The sequence below is a fragment of the Melospiza melodia genome, chromosome Z, assembly GCF_035770615.1.
Source record: "Melospiza melodia melodia isolate bMelMel2 chromosome Z, bMelMel2.pri, whole genome shotgun sequence".
Classification (NCBI taxonomy): Eukaryota; Metazoa; Chordata; class Aves; order Passeriformes; family Passerellidae; genus Melospiza; species Melospiza melodia.
Window position 1 is genome coordinate 72,261,389 of NC_086226.1, and position 19,491 is coordinate 72,280,879.

General features: G+C 39.9%; 1 long non-coding RNA gene across 2 annotated transcripts in view; it reads right to left on the minus strand.

Moving 5' to 3' along the window:
- The window catches only part of LOC134431791 (uncharacterized), a 98,188-nt gene that overhangs the window by 4,858 nt on the left and 73,839 nt on the right, over positions 1-19,491 (minus strand). The window lies entirely within an intron of this gene.

Below are 19,491 nucleotides of genomic sequence, written 5' to 3' on the forward strand. Positions count from 1 at the left end.
ACAGAGATGCATAATCTATTTTCAGAACACCTATGTAGAACCTACACCTTCTGCATGTGCCCAGCAGTATCCTATCTATCTTAATGTTTGGCAAGCATGTCTTAAAAATCAACAAGCACATCACTTCCTGATGCCACTTGCTAAAATGTATTTAGTCAAATTATTTGTGAAATCATGACCTTCAGATTGAAATACTCAGTTATAGTAGCCCTGACAGATCTCACATCAGTAAAATTCCTCAGAAAAAGCCTAGTTTCATTTTCTTCAGGGACTTAAATTGCTCATGCAGCTATTGCTTTGAATTTGCAATTTACGTGGAATTAGTAAACTGTTCATAGCTAAAAAATAGAAGTATGGTAAAAAGAAGATACTAATTATAAAGATTTGTTAGCCTTTCCTTTTCCAAACGTGTGAGGTGACTTGGAAATAACCCTTAGTCTTTTTAAATTACCTCACAGCCACAGCTTTGTTCAAGTTTGACAGTTAATATTTTTCTGCATTACCACAATTATGCCAAACACTCATCACTGCTAGTTTGTGGGTCATTGCTGGTCTCTCTCACATTTCTAAAAACCAGTCAGATTTCTATTTCCTGTCAGGGCAAATTTTAGAATCAGAACGAAATAACAAATTAACTAATTGGCAAAAAAAAAAAATTTTTTTGAAAGGTATTTACTGGCCTTGTGAATCTGGTTTTTTACTAAGCATAGAACATCCATTTGTTCAGTATAATTAAGACAAAATGGGTGCAATAACTGGATGCAATGATTTATCAAAGTATAACAAAACAACACCAACATTCTAAACTCTTAAAAAAACCCCCAGATTTATTTTCTTTAATTGGCATTGATTTTTCAAATACATGCAAATAGAGAGATATTACTTAAGTCTGACATGGAAAATGTTCATTTAGTGTATACTGCAGTAGCAACAAGTGGAATGCTAATAATGGAAGGCTTTGTAAAATTATTTTGGCGGTTTTGGGTTTTTTAACAAGTTTCCTCCATCGACTGAAAGAAAAATAAAAAAATCTTTGCTGAGAATTAAATTGGAAACAGAGGCCTATCACTATTGCACATGCTCTTTTAACTTAAGTAAGTAAAAAATATCATTCCTTCATGAAAAATCTCAGGTCAAGTTTCTCTCTGTTGAGAAACCCCACAGGCAGGCACCGAATAGGATGCTTTGAAGTTCTTTAACTATTATTCTTAAGTTCGCATTTATTTCTTGTCATTTAATGTGTTTATTTGGTTCAGTACTTTAGAATGAAATGAAGTAAATTTTGCTAATGGTTTCAATAATAACCAAAACATTGCTAAGAACTTACATGTCTTGGTTCCAGGAGTGGAAAAAGTCATAATCAACAGGATAAAAAGTACACTCTAACTTACATAGTAGTGAAAAAATGTGAGCATATAGGGGGAAAAGGCAGAGGAATATTTATATCATTTCATGACATATCTTGAAGCTGTTTGGCTCATTTGATTGAGATGGATTACTTCAATTAAGACACATCTGTTTGAAACATTCTTACTGCAAGGGGAGCCTTGTGGCACTGTCACAGATTTTGTTACAAATTCTTTTTGTAGAAAAAGTGAGCAGTCTTTGGTTTATACAAAAATATCAAATCGTTGGGGGTTTTTTTTAGAATTCCCATTTCTTGGGAAGAGCTTGGTAGTTTTCTGTGCACATTAGTCCCCTGGCTGAGCCTATATCCCTAGCACAAATGTTCTGTTGGAACACATCAATCAGTTTTGTGATCGCCTCTGCTAAAGAAAAAGCACACACACTACACAAGCTAATTCCAGTACAATAGCATCCTGTCTCAGCAGCACTAATTTTTTCACCTCCCATGCCCCAGCTTCTGCTATCATTTATGGAAACATGATCATAAAAATGAAAAAGTGCATAACATATGTTAAAGTATTCATATGTAATTTCTATTCAAATATACTTTTTTCCCTGTTAAATGTGAACATTGATTTGAGACTCCATTCAAATACAGCAGTAGAGTCATTTTTTTATTATTTTGCTGGGAGAAAAAATAGCCATTGTTTCTTACCCACAGAAAAAAAAATCTCAAATAAATCAGATCTGGTATGAATGTATCTCCCACAGATACCTCCACACTAAATTCTTTAGTGACAAGATTGCTAGTATGTCTTACATGTCCAACATTAAAGAGTGAGAAAAAGGTGGTAAGCGGGAAAGTAACATCATTTGTGCTGATAAAGTAGGACCACAAGGACAGCTGTAATATACAGAAAGACAAGATAGATGAGGACATAAAGTAGCAAATACAAACGCTGAAATTCTTTGGAGGCTTTTTTTTCTTATCGTTATACTCACACACGTCTTCTAACAACCCCTAAACTTCACATCTGTAATATGACAAAAAGAAATCCAAGGTATTCTTCAAAAACACTCATCATTTCCTTTAAAAGCATTTGCTTTTTAATGAGTGCATTTGGTTTACACAGCAAAAGTTTTGCAAGAAGGGGGACTTCTCTGGAAGTTTTCCCCATGTCCAGCAGAGCCAATGCCCTACAGCTCCTAGACAGACTGACTGCTGGCCAAGGCTAAACTCAACAGCAATGGCAGTTGAGTTTAGCCTTGGCCAGCAGTTATAATGTAGTTATGAAGGGCAGAAAGCTCTACACAATGGCGATTTCAGCCAAAGAAAAAAGTTAGAACAAGTGAGAACCGCAGCCCTGCAGGTCAGAGCAGAAGGAGGGTGTCCTGGGTTGACTATATGATGCTTTTATCCGAAATTGTCTCATTCTGTTTATGTTGAATAATAAGTTTTTCACCTTTAACAGTGTTCCAGAGAGTGAAGGGGGAGAGAGAAGAAGCACGCAGTTTGTTTTCAGACACTGCCCTCACTCCCCCACATTCCTGCTCCTGGACTGTTTTTGTCCATGGATGAACAGACAGCAGGACAGAGCTCTTCTTTGCTTTTAGTTAGTTTAGTTAGCTGAAGCAGAGAAGTTTCCTGGACTGTGTTTTTTTCTTTTCTTTGGACCTCTTGAAACTGCTCTGGACTGAACACCCAGGGGAGCACCGGCAGCTGCAGCTGTGGCCCACCGGGCCGGGCCTGGCCTGCAACAATTCCAGCACTGAGGGACTGATCAGAGACTGAGTGAGCTGAGCTGCAACCCGGGGTTTTCTCAGTTTGTCATCTCTTTTAGAGTGGCAAGGGGTCTCATTGTTTGATATTGTTTTGGTTTTATTTTTTAATAAACAGGTTTTTTTCCACCTTTCTCCAAGGAGGTATTTTTCCCTCCCAGACCAGTTGGGGGGAGGGGCCAATTGGATCAGCTTCTCCCACCGGAGCTCCTTTGGGGGATTCTTCCCCAGATTTGCTCTAAACCTGGACAGCGGGGCAGGAGGTGCTCCAGCTGATGTGACGATCATCCAGGGGCAGCCGTGAGCCTGCAGCCCTTGGGAGGCTACAAGGGAGCAGGTCAGGGCCTGAAGGAGACAGCTGACAGCAAGCCTGCATTAGAGCAGGCTCCTGGCAGGACCAATGGAAAATGGACCCCACATGGGAGCAGGACCTGTGGCTCCATGGGCAGCCCATTCCGGAGCAGTGCGCTCCTGAAGGATTCCACTACACAGGAGGGAAGCCTGTGGGAAGGATCCAGGTTGGAGAAGTTCATGCAGGTCTGCCTCCTGTGGGAAGCACACTACACTGGAGCAGGGGAAGAGTACAAGGAGTACTTCACCTGAGGAGGAAGGAGCAGGAGGGACAACATGTTTCCAACAGCCCTTATTTCCTGTCCCACTGCACTGCTGAAGCAGGGGGGAAGGTAGAGAAAATCAGAGTGAAATTAGATGCAGGAAGAAGGGGGAGATGTGGAGATGGTTTTTTTTAATATTTGATTTGATTTCACATTATCCTACTCTGATTTGATTGACAGTAAATAAAACTTTTTTATTTTGAAGTTGAATCATCTTTGCCCATCATGGTAATTGTTGAGTGATTTCTCTCTGTCCTCATGTTGACCCATGTGTGTTTATTTATGGGTGAGAGGTAGTGCAGATTTTGTAGGCACCTGGAATCCAGCCAGAGTCAACCCTCCAAAGTGAGCTTTCAGCTGCCCAAGTAATTATTAACTCTATTTTTGAAGGAGTAAAAATATTTAAAATTTCAATACTGTTGTGCAGCACTACTGCAATAAGAGTATATTGAGGAGAATAGCATTTCCTTCCTGTTTAGAAAAAAGTCAAGCCTAGATATTAAATGTAAATTCTGAAAATTACAATATAAGAAGTACATACCTTGAAAAGAGGGTCAGATCAGAGAAGACTTTAACAAACAGGTCATGTGTAAGTCTGTGGGGCAAAATTTCATGGGATGCACTTATGAGAGGGCAGGGACCTGCCAGATGCTGTTGTGAGGCCACTTAAAAAAATCTTTGATTAATCCTAGCAATTGGGAGAAGTATCTGAAGACTGGGAAAAAGCCAGTGTCAGTCCTGTCTTCAAAAAGGGCAGGAAGAAGGGCCCAGGGAACTACAGTTCAGTCAGCTTTGCCTTGATTCCTGTGAAGTCAGTGGAGCACTTAACCCTGGAAACCATTTCTGGGCACCAGGAGGACAAGAAAATCATCAGTAATCAGCATGGCTTCACCAAGGGGAAATTTAACAAACTTGATGAGTCTCTACAGTGAAACAACTGGACTGATCGATGAAGTGAAAGCACTGGATATTCTCGCCAAAGAGTTTAGTGCCTCCCATGAGATCTTTGTAGATAAGCTGCTGAAGTATGGGATGGATGACTGACTAACACTGATGGAACACTGGCAAAAGAGTGGCCATCAGTGGTATGAGCTCTAGTGGAATCTAATGATTCAAAGCGTACAGGAAGCATCAAATCCGAATGTGATATCCTTTACCATTGGCATTATGGTCTGGATGATTAGGAAGAGTGTCCCCTCAGCAAACCTGAGAGGAATGCTTAGTATGTAAGGGGGTCACACTGAAAACCAGAAAACACTCAACAGGGTGAATAACTGGGAAGACAGGAATGTCATGGAATTCAACAAGGAGATTTGCAATGTCCTGTGCCTGGGGAGGAACTATCCCACATGTCAGTGTATTTGGGGGCCACCTAGCTGGAAATTAATCCAACAGAAAAAGACACCTGGGCATCCCGAAGGACACCAAGTTGAACAAGGACCAGCCCTGTGCCTTTACTGCAAAGAATAGGAATTGTACCCTGTGCTGCATTAGAGAGTGTTGCCAGAGATTTGAGGGAGCTGAGACTGCCTTTCTATTCAGTTCTTCTAAGGCATGGATGGAGTGTTGCTCCCAGTGCTGGGCTTCCCACTACCAGACAGCCATGGATATGCAGGAAACAAAGATGTTGGACAAGAGTATCTCTTTAAAAAGAAAGACTAAGGTAACAGAGTCTGTTCTGCCTGAGTAAAGCAGGGTCAGAGGGAAGTCATCAATATACATTTAAATACCTGCAGGAACAACCCAAGGACAGAGCCTGAGCTTTTGCAGTGGTGCCCAGTGACAGGACAAGAAGCAGCAGGCACGCACTGAAACACAGGAAGTTCCCTCTGAGTATCAAGAAACACTCTTTCACTCTGAGACTCACCAAGCCCTGGTAAAGATTTCTCAGCAAGATGATGGAGCCTCCCATCCTGAAGACATTCAAAAGCCATCTGGATATGGTCCAGAAAACTGGTGTGAGGAAAATGTTTTGGTGGATCCACTCGAGCTTGGAGTTTGGACCAGATGGTCCCTTCCAACCTCAATCATCAGCCTGATTCTGTGATATCTTTTAGCTCACAAAGGAGTTAATTTTTTATTTACACTGAGTCAAAATGTAATGCTGTATCAAGTCCAGTTTCAAAATCACCTTGTAGCTCAGCGATGATAGAGTTGGGGTTTGATTCTTGAAACTTTGTTCTTGACTTTACCTAAACGAGTAAATCCTTTGTTAAAATATGTCCCACTTGGATTCCATCCCTGACATTCACCTTTAATTAACCCTGAGTGACAGCTCAGGAGGGGTCTCCTCACGCCTGTTTTCCAGCTGACCGAAACCAGTGTGGCAGGTCTGGCACTGTGGTGCCAGGGGAGCAAGTCAGACTGAGGTTGCTGCTGTAGGTGTCCCAAGGACAAGTTCTGCTCCCCAGAAAGTCCTTCTCCCCCTCACAGAGCCAGCCTTGCAGGCATGGGGAGCAGTAGGGCACTCCTACTAGCCTATGGTTGACCACTTACCCACTTTAGAAACATTTTTTATTAAATCATGATACAAGCCTATTCCTTGCAAGGCCCCTTACCCTAGTAATGACCTGAAACTTGGTCCAAGCCTTTCAGTGCATACAAAACTACACAATTGCTAAGACCCTGATTTTTACCTTACCTCAGAGCATCTGCACTGAATTAGTTTATTTTGTGCTGCTTTTATTTGGTAGGCCGACATATAACCATCTTTTGTGCCAGGGAACTCCTTAAGTTATATCTATAAATGTCAGTGACCCACACACAACACACAAAAAGGCTTGATTTTTTTAATTAGCAAAACTAACTAAGAGAGATGTAGTAGCAACACTTTTCTTCAATCTTTTGTTTTCTCTTGGGTAGCATATGATGACTGGTAATGTTTTTCACAAACTAATCTCTATCTCAGAGCACTGTTCTGATTAATAGGTTAATAAATGTACAATTTATTTTTTAGCTTAGTTACCTTTTTTCCTTTTCAAACACTACTCTGTATTAATCTTAGCCCTCATGTCAACAAGAAAGAGAGCTTTCCCTGCTGTCCCTTGGCATTTAAGTCTGCCTTCTATGCAGATAAGGTTTGTTTGGGAACATACAGGGTTTGCTGAAGACAATCACTGGAGATAGAACCTTAATTTAACCTCAAGCCTGTAGTATTTCCCCTGGGACACGGATGACTGATAACACAGCAGAGGGCAAGGAAAGCACAAAATTATTGAGAAGTGGAAGCGGCAAATCTTGAGTGTTGAATTTCTTCCTCTAAATCATTGTTTGTGAGGATAGTCATGCATGTCTGACTCAGTCAGGAGACATACAAAGCATCTTGAAAGAGCAATCTTAAAATGTAGTGACAATGGACATTTTTGAAAGTCATTTCCAAGGCATTCAAAATACAGTTGTCATATATTCATCTTAAAAGAAAACGCCATTACAGGACCAAACTGATCTTGCTTAGAGTATCCTATGTACAAGGCAGGTCAGCAGTTGTTAATTTAATTGAAATAAGTCCTTAACAGAGAGCTTGATAGCATTTCCCACAGGGACATTAGAAAATGGTGTTAATGAGCATTATTATTGCCAGCTTCTGTAAGAAAATAGATCATTATTAACTGATGCTGTATCTGTTGTTTTCATATGTTATAGTCCTAAATGGGCAACATCAAAAATTAGAGAGCATTTTGTTTTAAATAAAAAGACTTTCTGTGCTCTAAACTTAAAATTAAGCTCTTCTATTAGGGTTAAAGGTTAAATAACCCTTTTCTCTCCTGATGATAAATTTAATAGTCTGAAGCCAAATTGAATAACAGCTGATTTATGTTTTCCTTTCTATAGGGATAAAAAATCCTTAGCAGGCATGGCTAGAAAATGTTGCCCCAGCTTCAGAGTCCTTGCTTTCAGAATGGAAGAATTTCTCCATTTAAAACAGAATATGTGAATACCCTTTATCAGACAAAAAGGTGTAAAGAAAAATACTTCATTTACTAAAAAAGAAGTTAAAAAGCCTGGCATTTATTGCGATGTAACATGCAGGTCTTCATTTAATTATATCTTCTGAGTAGTAAAACAAAAGCAATTTTTCTTCCTCCAATCAACATAAAGAATCCAAATCCCTGAACATACCTCCCCTACAAAAAACAAAACAAAAAAAAGAAAAAGGGAAAGAAAACAAACTAAAACAATTATTTGCAGTTAAAGAAGCATTTTCATTTCACTGTTAGAAGTTGTTACCTTTTATTTCCTGATAATAAAAAGCAAAATGCCAAATCAATACCCAGGGCTGATACTTTACAATATTTGCATATTTTTAGGGAAAACAATAATAGCACTGTGATACAACTTAAGGCTTGACAGAAGAGCAGGACAAAGTGTAACCCCTTCAGATGGCATTCTGCACCTCATATTGAACAATGGCTAATGAAATCCTAAGAGGGTTTGTTACATAAACCAGTGGACTGAAGAAACCTTTAACATGTAGGAAACTGGAGTTAATTAAAGTGTTATGGGTATCCTATCCATCATCCCACCAGACCACTCTATTCTAAACCTATTTACATTTTGCAACTGAAAAAGTGTACTTGGCGTGGTTGATAAACCATGTTTACTGTCCTTATTGATTTGACATTTGTGCATAACCTTTTTGCTTTAATTATCTAACAGCATTTCCTGTATCTTTCTTTGCTACATAAAGTATTTGATTTCCAAGCAATTAGACATATCTGAAAATTAGCAGACAGTAAAATGTTCCCTTCAACAAATTAATCAGTTTGGGAAAGCACTGGTTCATCACTGCATTGAATTTGCTGAAAAGGTTGCTTTATTGAATCTCATTTCAGCCTGCTTTAGCACCTTAATCAAAGTGCATTTCAACTCTGCTCATACTTCACTCAGAGGACAAACTGCTTCTAAGGAGGTTCCTTTCTTGTGATAATTTGGAAACCTAAATGCAACATAAGAATTTAAGGTTAACAGCTGGCTGGATTTGTAAGCACCAGCAGAGGAAATGAGATCAAATATTTTCTAATATAGAAAATATAGTCAAGGAAAAGAAGAAAGATGGTTTCTGCAATATAAATTCACCTTCTTTTCTGAATCTTTAATAGGAAGATAATTTTTTTTCCTGTTTGAGACAGTCTCTGAGATTTGCTTTTAGTACATTTTTCATGCAAAATCTGTTTATGATATTTTAAAACTTTTATCAATGAATATTCTAGCATTTATGTCTGCCAAAAGTCTTCACATTGCAGCATTAAAAATTATTGTAGTCAGCTTATGAAAAACATGTCCAGTTCTTTGGTTTTGGAGATATTTTCAGAAAGAAAAGGCAGCAGTGCAAATTCAGGAATTAAAGTTTTTGTATGTTTCTAATTTATGAAAGCTTATCTTGCAATTCTGTCTTATCAATGAAATTAGATGTGTGACCCGAGATCAGACGCTGGAGCTCACATTTGTGAAAGGCAGTATTTTATCTTTTCCTGCATTAACAGTTCACCATGTTGTGAAGGTATCTGAGACAACATTTTCCCACTGTAGGTGTTGTGTGTAAGTGCTGTACCATTACAACCCCTCATAACAACCAGCAAAATGTGCTGAAGGCAGGAGTCGCATTTTACTCTAAGACTGCGGAGTAAATCCTGTGAATTCCTCATCATCAATGATAACTTTCAATCAACCTGGATATCTGTCACAATTTAAATAGCTTCTCCCCTTCTCAAGATTATCAAATGTCATTACCAAGAAGGGGTGTAATTCATGCTTCAGAGAGGGGCAGGAACAGGGTGACAGATAGTTGGCTCAAGCTTTTCCTGGGCTTCAGATCTTGCACTGTACCTCTAAAGAGTGCAGAGCAGATCTTCTTCCAGTGAGACGAGCTGCAGAGTTACACCATGCACACACCTTGAGGCTCACAGGCATCTCCAAAATACAATACCATGATTTAGGCACTGTGAGAGTAATGCATTTCAGCTGGTGTCACTGGAGGTGTATTTACAGGGCAATTTTACTACAAATGAGTCATAAACTAGAGCAGAGGGAATAATTTCTTTCCCTCTGTGGAAGGGAAAGACTGTAATCTGTTTTGTTCCTTCATTTTTTCATGCTCTGTAAGAAAGAAACAAAGGGAAGCACACAGTGATCCGATATGTCAAGTTAAGTCAAAGTTGAACAAGAACCTAGAGTTAAGATGTAAGAAATTAGTCACTGGTTTTGAACAGCAATCAATAACTCTGGCCAGTTCACCTTGTTATTTCTTGCTGCAATTGTACTTAGTCATCAGTTCTCATCCAAGGAGTTCTTTCTGATAAGAATACGTTTATGTCATTCAGTAGGGTGATATTTTACTTTCAAAACTAAATTTTTAGCATTTTTCGTCACCTTTTACTCAACTTTAAACAATGCCTTCAATGTCTAAAGGAACTTCATATTGCATCAGATTATCAGATTCTAGATTCGGCCCCAAAGTTCATATCTAGGCAAAATTCTCCATGCCTACTAAATAATTTTATAGATTTCAGTGAGATTTTGGTATGAACATGCTTTCACAAAGAATAACACTTGGTAGAAATCAATTGAAAACAGTTTTTTTAAAAATATAAATTTCTTGATAATTCAGAAATAACCAATTTTGACATCTTGCTATAATTTAAGAGTATGTGTACACACACAGACACAAAATTCCTTCACAGACTGTGGTTTTTTTCCCAACACACTACACAGCACTGTACACCACAACATAAGTTAAAAATTTTAAAATATATATTTTTCTCTTAGCTAATTCTTAAATGTAAATATCTGAATACCCCTCTCTGTTGAAGTGAAGTGATTCAAGCAGCAGCCTGTCTTGCAGTGGGCCAGCTGCATTTCTTGATGTTTATGACATCTTGTATATGGAAAGTCCTGATTTGGAAACCTATTATTTGTGCTGGCACCTGAGAACAAGCCTATAATGTAGGCTTCAGTTTTCCTCCATATTAATGATTTGAAGATGCCTCCTTTCCATATCCCATTATTTAGCTAGAGGTGCCACTCAGAATTGGTTTTTGATAAATTCAGCCTGGTGCCTCTGTGACTACTGCATAGGTACAGTAGTTTTAAATATTTATGTTGTGCTGGTGGTGATAATTATTATTCCAACTCAGTATAGCTTTAATGCATTTAAATGTCAGTGTTTCTTAGTTTAATTCATCATACACACATTCAGATGCTTGTATACATATATTCAGTATGCAACTCCAAGGACCTAAAAAGACCTATTCATATTTTAGCAGCTGTGCAAAAGCGAGGACATATTTCCTTTACATTCCTAACTGTAAACATTAATTAGGTGCTTGACACACATTAATGATTAAAAATACTCTTTGTAATATAATCCATCATAATTTTTTATCACAATCCCAGCCCAAAGAACTATGTCATTGTACCATGGTATCTCTAATGGCAAAGTTAAAAACTATGTGATAAAATAAATTCCATTTGTTTACTCAGTCTTTTTCCATGGGAAAAAATGTCAGTTTGCTGTGATAGCTAGTATGCTTCTGAATGCAAGAATGTCATGCTTTATTATCTGTTTGTATGCATTTGGTAGAAAGTCCCTATGCAGTTGCTCATAAACTCAGTTGCCTTCTTAGATTTAACCATTGCAGCACAACAAAATATTTAAAACAAGGACTTGAACATTTTCTACAAATTATTAAGAACATTCCATGAGCTACCACAAAAAGGAAAGAAGAAAAAAAAAAAGGAAAAAAAATGAAAGAAAAGAATTTTTTTAAAAAAGCAGCTAATTTTTGAAAACATGACTGGAATGCATTTAACCTTGGCTCTCTGAGTGATACTATTTGCAATTGTTTGCTTAAGCAAACCAGAGAAGAAGAAACTTTGAGTTCCCAGGAGGCCTGACAAATTATTTCCAAGGTCAGACATACTCACAAAAGAAGCAACAGCTCCTCACACTGTGTTCTGTTACAGCATCTCTCCTTATGCTACCTGTAACACTGCCTCTGTTTGGTCCCCTTGAAGGGTTATAAACGTAGAATGGGTCCAGTGTTGTCCAAAACAAGAGACTGAAGCTGCCACTTGTCAGTACACAGCTAACAGTTCAGAGAATCCCTCTATTGATTTTCTTGGTGTGACTCCACCCCAGCTGTTTTCTCAGACTAATGCTGCATCTCCAGAATGTGTAATAGTAATTGACCAGAACAGAGTGTCACGACTAATTAATGTACTCTTGTTATTGGTGAGAGCGTTGGTTTTCAAATAATGTCCTAGCTGTTATTTATGGCTTTTAATTAAGGTACAATCTTATCTAAATAATCCATGTGCTGTAAAATATAAGAGTCAAACTACATAGCTGCAATAAGCCAAACGTAACATGCACAACCACATTTGCCCAGAACACTTAGACATTTTGCAAGTCATGAGAAATTTGGGAAATTAGTAGGGTTTTATGGCTTTTACAAGGCATGTGAAAGCATTCTATGCCTTCTAAATGGATTTACTCCAACTGCCTAATTCATTATGCTAAAACCATGAAGCAATTTCCTATTCAAAGCCCAACTCACAGGCTCTCTGTTGTCAAGTATTTGAATTTCAGATTAGAAATGTGTTCATTTGGATAGCATGAAAGGAAAGCTTTGTTGTCAGCTTTGCTTTATGTTCTGCCAGCAGCCAAATCCCTCTTCTTCAGCAGTCACCAGCAAAATACCAGACCTCCACTCTGGTCTCCACTATCTTGAAACAAACATAAATGCTTTTGGCCTTTATGGCCTAAACACTGGTTTGAGGTTTGCTGTTCTCCCCTCTCTCTTAAAATTTTTCTGGACATTATTTATGACAGATGATATCAGCAAATGTTAATATTGCACTGAGTTTTTCTCATCCCTACAGAAGGGAAGGGGAGAGCATTTCCACAGTGGAGGAGGAGAGCCAGGACATTTGGTTCTCTTAGAAACTCTGTAGTTTGTTATGGAACAGCGAGCTGAAGTGGCTGCAGCCCCTTTACCCTCAGCGTGTTCGCAGCTATGATCCACACTGAATTTTAACTATGCTGCTGCTTGCTTGTTAGCAGCTATTTCTTTGCTGGCTTGAAAAATATACAGGCAGCTGTCAAAAGTCAGGGGCTGCATTTCACGCAGAGTGTAACAAAGTTATCTAATACAGCCTGTAGGACAAAACCTCCCAAGCATCTATATCTTTGGCTAGTAGTGTGGAAATCAAGGAATTCCAGCCACATTTCTCACAGGAAAGAGCTTTTCAGAGCTCTTCCATTACTGTAAGCTGTTTCTGACAGGTTTAGGGTCTACACTGTGGAAGGACAAGCCCAGCACATCCTCCTATTAATTAAAAGCAAACATTCACACAGTGAGCGTTGTAACCTAAACATGAACTTTAATGGTTGTAACATAGCTGGAAGCAAAAAAAAAATTACTAGCAGCTATAAAAGACATTGAGATATTTGTAATCCCTTTGCTTCTGAATACAATAACCCCTATGTAGTCATAATATATTTCAGTATAGGAAATAGTAATAGAAGATCTCTCTCCTGATACTGAGGCTGTGCAAATAATTGATTTCTTAGCCTAACAGAGGAAGGAAAAAAAAAAGGGGGGGGGGGGGGGAGGGGTGTCAGAGGGAGAGGGAAGACTCAATCCAGCCTTAATTTAAATGTTTTTTCTGTTGTTTTTTTTTTTTTCTTTTTTTAAGCTTGTGTTAATGAATGAGAGCAGAGCCACAAAGCATTTCGTCCACTTTAGAAAGTGCTGCAGGACTCTGAAGGAAACATCTCAGGAAGCAAAAGGAGGAGTAACCCTTTTGGGTTACTGGTAGTGGCCCCTTCACCTCCCACCTGATTTGTGGGATGTCCTGGGATGTGCCTGCACTGCAGTCCCAGCAACAGGTCAGAGGATGATGCTGCCTCCAGCCACATCACACTGTGCTGAAGCACATGGGTCCCTTGGGTGCCAAACACACATCTTTTTCTCCCTAACTCTTTATGTAAAACTAGCCTGGCAAACTAAACTATAGGTGCCTCAGGTCCCCATCTTCTCCACCAGCAAGATGCCTGGGTCAAAACTTTCTTTCTTGTATAAAGAGCTAATTCAGCAGCTAGAGATGAGGGCCCTAATTACCAGTTTAGAATCACCTGACTCTTTAGTTTTTATACAAGAGTGGCACAGACCCCAGAAAGCCCAAACGCGCTGAGCCTGCTGGGGAGTTCATCTCAGTTCATTGAAAGTGGGAGGTCTCTGTTGAACTCCCTGTCCAAAACTGGGCACAAAGCAGGTTTCTGTTTCCACTTCTGGCTCCCGAGAGAGTGAGCATCAGCTATTGCACCCAGCTCTAAATGACACATTGTTCCAACATGTGTTTCCAAGTGTTAAAAGTGAAGACAAATGAAGTCATGCAGCTATGCTCATTGATAAGGATCCTGGCACCCTGTTGCATGGTTAGCAGAAATGAGCCTAGAAGCCTACAGAGTTTAAATTCTCTAATTCAAGAATTCTCTTGGAGTCCAATTGTGTATGTTTTACAATATTTAAATGCAAATAACATTCAGGTCAGGTTTCTGACTGGTTGCTAAATACCCTCTAGTGTTCTCATGGAATTTTTTTCCTTAATGTTGAATTATTAGAGAATTAGAAAACATTAGTACACATTATATAAAAATTAAATGTGAATGGTAAGAATTCAGGTCTAAACCATTTTAAGTTAACAGTGTCAGAAAACTATTACACTGCAAACAACATACTAAAGCTGTTACCAATGCTCATATTTATTTTTTACCCTGAAGCACAACAATTTTACTCCATGAAAAAGCTGGTTTTCCACAGTGCTATAGTGTCACAGTTTGATGCTGGCACAATGCCAGTGACCCCATGAAAATATATTCTCCCCGGTGTCTTCTGTGAGATGTGACAAGGAATAGAGCAAAGCAGGCTCCAACTTAGGAATGAAGAAAAGAAAACTTTATTAACATGCAACTATATATAGAAAGAAACACACACAGAACTCAGAATGAAAATCCTCCAAAAACATTCCTCCTCCCCCCACCAAATTTCCAATACATCCATCCCTCAGATCATCAAGTCTCAGTCCATCACCATGCTTTAGATGATTAATCCTCAGTTCATCAAGAAGTGAGGAGTCCCTCTTGTACCATAGGCTTCCCCTGGAAACACAGTTGAGACCTTGAGTGTTTCCATGTCACATGTAGCACCACTCGGAGAACATTTGCCATCGTGACATCTTCCTTCCATGCCCAGTGCTCTCACCCCTGCACATGGACCAGAGCTGCTTCTAGGGTTTTCCTTTTAAGGATGCTTTGCCCAGCTCCAAAAAAAGCACAGTTTCTCACTTTTGGGGCACCTGTCCACCCCAAATTCACCCCCTGGGACCAAGGGTCTCGAGAACAGAGATCTTTTTCTTCCCCAAAGATGGACGGCACCACCACACTCCTCACCCATCGTCACTGTTCACTCACTCCTTCACATAACAACACTGAACTCTCTTGGCTCCAAGCCATTGCCTCCCCCTAAATGCAGTCTTTGTGTCACAGGAAAAATGGCTCTGTCCATGGCTATACAAGAAAAGTCCAGCCAAAGGCCACTCCATCACCTCCGCCCACCCAAGATTCTTCTCCACTTCCCTCGTGGCCCATTTCCTCTTATCTCATCTCTATCTCTCTTCTCATTCAACTCCAGGAGGATCAGCATTTGTAAGGTTTCCATCATCCAAGAAAAGGGTTAAAAATCTCAGGCTCTGCCTGTCCAGAACTCCCACACTGCCTTGCTGGCACAGGCACAGGCACCTCTCTCTCTCTCTCTCTCTCTCTCTCTCTCTCTCTCTCTCTCTCTCTCTCTCTCTCTCTCTCTGTCTCTCGGGGAGTGGATGGCTGCCTGGTGCCTCTTGGTGCTCCTCCACCCTTCCATCCTCAGGCCCTGGCTGCCCGGTGCCTCTTGGTGCTCCTCCACCCTTCCCCACCCTTCCATCCTCAGGCCCTGGCTGCCCGGTGCCTCTTGGTGCTCCTCCACCCTTCCCCACCCTTCCATCTCAGGCCCTGGCTGCCCGGTGCCTCTTGGTGCCCCTCCACCCTTCCATCTCAGGCCCTGGCTGCCCGGTGCCTCTTGGTGCCCCTCCACCCTTCCATCCTCAGGCCCTGGCTGCCCGGTGCCTCTTGGTGCCCCTCCACCCTTCCATCTCAGGCCCTGGCTGCCCGGTGCCTCTTGGTGCTCCTCCACCCTTCCATCTCAGGCCCTGGCTCACCTCACCCGGCCGCGGGGCTTCCCCTCCCTCGCCCAGCCCGCAGCAGCCGGGCCGGGGAGCTCTGATTTGTTTCACCGCTGGAACACAAGAGAAAGCTTTCCTGGGAGTTCTCTGCTTTTAACCCCCTGTGCTCTCAGAGGCGTATCCATGTCTTCAGGGGCCACATCAGGTGCCAATATTCAAATCTGAGCACCTATTGGTTTGACCATAGCATCCCAAAAACCTCACTTCCTCTCAAACCAGGACATATAGGTAAAACCAAGCTCATAATTTCTAATAATTTTATCAAACTCTATCATTAGGCACATTCTGCAGCTGTCAGAGAACTGTGTTTGCCACCAGATATGACCCTTGTGGAAGAATACATGCTGCGGTTTTGAGGACCAAATACTAAATATTTTTTCAGGATTAACTCAGAAGAGAGGGGCAGAATTCAAGTTATCATGACTTTGCTAACCCAACAAGATAGTGCATTATTCCATTGCCAGAGAAGGAGAAAGGGATTCCCACCCTTAGAATTAGAATACATGAAACATTTTTCTCACCACTTTACATCCGTATTGAACAATGGAGTAGCAGCAGGCTACTTAAAATCTAGAAGTATCATTTCTTCTTAAAATCTAGAAGTATAAAAACATTTAGAGTGCTTTATTTCCACACAGTAGCCCAAAGAAATTTTATTTTTAAAGAGTATAGTTAGACATCTAATTAAAAGACATAGAATACAGGGTCCAAAGCAATCAAACTAAAAACATTCTCCTCCCTGTTCAGAAGGCAAACAGGAAAGAAGTGACAAGGCTGCAAGTGCAATATCTCAGTCTAGCCATATCCCTAGCCAATTTTAGGAGAAGTTTCTAATTCTTATTAGGTGCTATGAAATTATATTGGAAGGCAACTTTGGAGAAAAGAATCTCATGTACTTCCTCTCCTGGTGGAGCCACTGTATGCCAGCAAGGTGCCCTCACCCTAAAAAGAGAAAATTGTCTTGCACTGCATTACACATAGTATTGCCAGCAGGAAAGTGATGCTTCCCTAGGAGCATCAAGAGCACCTGGTCACAGTGAGGATGACCATGCGCTGGCAGAAGTTGGCCAGAGAGGTGATAAAGTCTCCATCCTTGGAGAAATTCAAAAGTTGTCTGGACAAAAGTTTTGGGAGAACAGCTCTAGGTGATCCACATGAGCTAGGGGGTTTGACAAGATGTTCCCTTCCAAACCAAACTGTTCTGTAATGCTGTGTTGTAGGTGCTATTCTTTGATACCTTCTCCAAACAATATCACTTTTTAGGACCTGAATATGGACCTGAGCCTTTGGATTGTCCGGCATGCTGCTAGAATGTAAGTAACAAGTAAGAGGTATGCATGTAGATATACATACTTTCTTATTTCTATATGTATACATATATACACAAAGGCTTGTCTGCAGCATAAATAGCTGAAGAAAATTTTTAAGCATTCAATGCCAATGCCTCAGCAGAGGAAACATCTATTTTCATCACCATTTTTTCATACAAGCACTAAAGTCCCACTGCTCCAGATTTCTGAATCTTTAAGAAGATTTAAGAAATCCCTGGCAAATCTTGCCCCATGGAGAGCTCTCCCAGCACCTCATGTAGTGCATGTAGAGTTAAAGACAGGCAGTTCAGAGACAGAGCAGTTTGGTGAGAAGTTATAAGAAAATATTGCTGTAGTAGGGGTGATGTCTATTAAATTCAAAGAATGAACTTCAGCTTTCTTCAGCCTAATTGTCTGGTTAGAAACTCATTACACTCTCTAGTACTATCTTTAAAGTGCATTTACAAATTGCATCAGCAATTTAATTAATGAATAAAAAACTGCATGAAAATGCTTTCTGATTCAAAGTAATGGTTTTAGCCTGACAGTGAACATAAACATTCATGTCTTGATCAGTTAAAAGATGAGCAGGCTTGACTTTAAAAGGAAAGCAGCCTTTTCAATGTTATGCAGGGAATTTGTTTTTGTACTCCAATATTGCTCTATTCCAAATTAAATGAGACATAAATATTTCTTTGTATGATCTGTGTTCTGATATCCTCTGCCATAAACTACTTCCTTATGGAGTCCCTGATCCTTATCTTTTTCCATCTTCTAAAAATCACATTAACTAATCTGATTAGTGCCTTCCCCATCTCAGCACAGTCTTCCTGGAAGATCAAAACCAGACTAGTACCATGCTCTCAGGATGAGAGGCACTGAGCTTTTCAAAGAAGTCTGTTCCCATGCAAAAGGACAATTTACAGCAAATTGCCTCAAGATGCAAAAAAGCAGACATTTAAGGTCTTATTTTACCAAAACCAGAGGCAAGGAATTACAGTATAGCCTACACTGGCTTTAGAAACAAAATGTGGTACAATAGCACAATTTGGCTATCTGACCAGGTATTGGATATTATATTTCACTGAGATGTAGTAGAGAAATTATTTTAATACCTGCAAAATTCAAGTCCTGACATTGGGCTCACCTACCTTATACATCCACTATCTTGTCTAGAAAAGCCTTCTCCCATACAGCCTATGGAAGAGCATTGTGTGTCACTGTATTTTTGCTATTAAAAGTAAGCAAGCCACATTACAGAAGTTCCAGATGACACAGTACATAAAGAGTTAAGTAAGTAAATGTCACTGTGCCCTACCATTCTCTTTCCTAGTAAATGAAATGATGGAAAAAAAAAAAAAAAAAGAAAAAAAAGAAAAAAGAAAAATGCTGTCTGGCTAGAGAACTCCTATTCAGAAGAGCCTTTTAACACAAGAGTAAAAGCTGAATGACCCAGGTACAGAACACATGAAAGAGTCATGGGACAAGGATTTAAAAATACTTCTGTAAGTATACACACCCTTTAATACATTTTGAAATGCTAGATTTTTTAAAAATCTTGCTCACATATCAAAGAATTCAGGAAGTACCACAGAAATAGGATCAATGTAACACTGATCTTTTTAAAGCAAACTGGCAAAGTAACATATTGTGCCACAGGATGGGCTTTTTAACTGAAATGCATTGCTTGCATAAGCAGAAAATCACTCTACTTGCTGTATTTGTGAGAAAGCGTATTAACATGCCAAAGAACATATTTATGCAACACTGAGTTGCCTCAAACCAGTGAAACAGAGTTTTGTTGATTTCCTAATGAGATTTCCACCAGTGTTCAAAGACAGCCAGCCTTGGCTTCAAGCGTGAGCTCAGACACTTTCAAAACTCCACAGATTTACAACGCCTTTGGAGAAACAGCTAAATTCTGAAAACAAGCACAGCAGACTTTCTCTTCCAAAGCCAACAGCTAGCCTGTGTTAAGTCAGGTATCCTCATCTGGGGGCTCAGCTGTTTCTCTGGCAAGGTAAATGTTTCCTGGGATGTGTAAGGTAAAGCAAACCTTGAGCAGAGATACCAACAGAGTAACACAGACTGATGGGTAGAGAGCCAAATGTTTCCTGGTGGAGGGTAAACAAATTAGAGAGGGCTTGGTCAGTTGTTTAGAG